Source organism: Furipterus horrens, unplaced genomic scaffold (genome assembly GCF_987537825.1).
Source record: "Furipterus horrens unplaced genomic scaffold, mFurHor1.1.pri manual_scaffold_3, whole genome shotgun sequence".
In the NCBI taxonomy this organism is placed as follows: domain Eukaryota; kingdom Metazoa; phylum Chordata; class Mammalia; order Chiroptera; family Furipteridae; genus Furipterus; species Furipterus horrens.
In genome coordinates this window covers 55,517,350-55,519,058 of record NW_028327173.1, presented here as the reverse complement: position 1 = coordinate 55,519,058, position 1,709 = coordinate 55,517,350, and the positions used below count along the sequence as shown (strand labels likewise).

At 40.8% G+C, this 1,709-nt stretch overlaps 1 non-coding gene across 1 annotated transcript; it reads left to right on the top strand.

The window, feature by feature from the left end:
* Positions 1-270: 270 nt before the first annotated feature.
* Positions 271-434, top strand: LOC150015114 (U1 spliceosomal RNA). The gene has a single exon (XR_016510246.1). It is a non-coding gene; the product is annotated as a U1 spliceosomal RNA (small nuclear RNA).
* The last annotated feature ends 1,275 nt before the right edge of the window (positions 435-1,709 follow it).

The following is a 1,709-nucleotide window of genomic DNA, read 5'->3' as shown; positions in this document are numbered from 1 at the left end:
TAGAAGTTATTTTATAAATTTCTATTTGTAATTTCTAACCTTAGGAATAAAAAAATGTTATTAGCAGAATTTTTTCCCGATCTTGAGAAAAAAGTAGAAGCCAAAAATTTTTGGGTTATTAGAAGTCAGGTAGTATTATTCTAACTCAAAATGTACCATGACTCAAAATCATGTTTTACTGCTCACTATGATCAATTATACTTTCATTCATAAACCCCAGCTACTTAGTCGGGATAAAGTAATTAGGCCTATAAGAAATTCTCACCTTTCATACTCACCTGGCAGGGGAGATACCGTGATCACTGAGGTGATTTTCCCAGGGTGAGGCTTATCCTTTGCACTCTGGATGTGCTGACCCCTGCAATTTCCCCAAATGTGGGAAACTGGACTGCATAATTTGTGGTAGTGGGGGACTGTGTTCACACTCTCCCATAAAACAAGAAGAAAAAGAAAAAAGAAATTCTCACCTTTCAGACAGGATTTTTGAGATAAATGAACCAATGAAAACTAAGCACTCCGTTTTGATATTATAGTCCATGGGGAGAGCGACCACTGAGCCCTGCTTTGCTTAGATGGACAGGAGTTAAAAAAAGGGAGAAAGTCCAACATAGTCATACTACCTTGGGACCCTATGCAACTGCCGTTCACCAAGAGTAAGTGCATACACCAAAATTCACAGCTGAACCATGGCCCAGTAAGGACTATTGGTTTTACCTCCCCTGAAAATGTATTCACACTGGGGGAAACATTCCCAGATCCTAAGAATGTTACACTCAGGAGTTAGGTGTGAATGGGCCAAAGGTGTTGCAGGTGGATTTGGTGCCATTTTTGTCTTCGATCCATTCACTCAACATTTATTCTTCTTTTTAAGAATCCTATGTTAAAGAATGCTTAACTGTTAACAATGTGGGTGTGCTTGAGAGAACTGGAGTATTGTTGAGGTTAGTCCATAAAAAAACATTCAACAGCCTCCTGTTCCAAAGAAACTGAGACGCAGACAAGCTGGTGACTTGATCCCATGTGCTCCACTTCCTCTGCTCCTACAGGGAAGAGGAATCCTCGTCCTCTCTGAAGTGAGTACCTCCTCAGTGACCTTGCTATGAAATCATCTCCTCTCCTTTCTGCACCATTCCCATCTACATGTAAACATACCTCAACATCAGCCCCTGGAGTCTTTAAAAGCGTTCATTGATCTCATCATCATCTTCCAACAACCACCCTATTTCTTTGCTTACTCTCACATAAAACTCATCAGAAGAGTTGTTTACAGGCACCGACTCCCTTTCTTCCCTGAGCTCCTCTCACTTCCCTACACCAACTGGAGTTGTATGTGCACTACTTTATGAAACAGCATTTGTTCCAAGTTTCCAAAACCTTCCATCTTGCTTCCCCAATGGAGGATTATTCTTTTTCTCAGCTTATTCTCCTTCAGCATCTCTGAGCACATCTACCTCCTCTCTGTTTTGAAATACTTTCTTCTGCTGCTTTCATGGTACCAGACTATCTTTATTTGCCTCCTGTCTCTCTGATGTTGCTCTCCTCCTCTTCTGCCCAATCTTTAATAGTTAAGAGTCTGAAGGCTGCATTGCGCCCAGGATGTGTTTTCTTTTTCTGTACTCTCCTAGGTAATTTCATTTGGTTCCATAGCTTCAAAGACCATAAACATACTGTTAACTCCTAAATTTGTATCTCTGACCCTGATTGCTCTA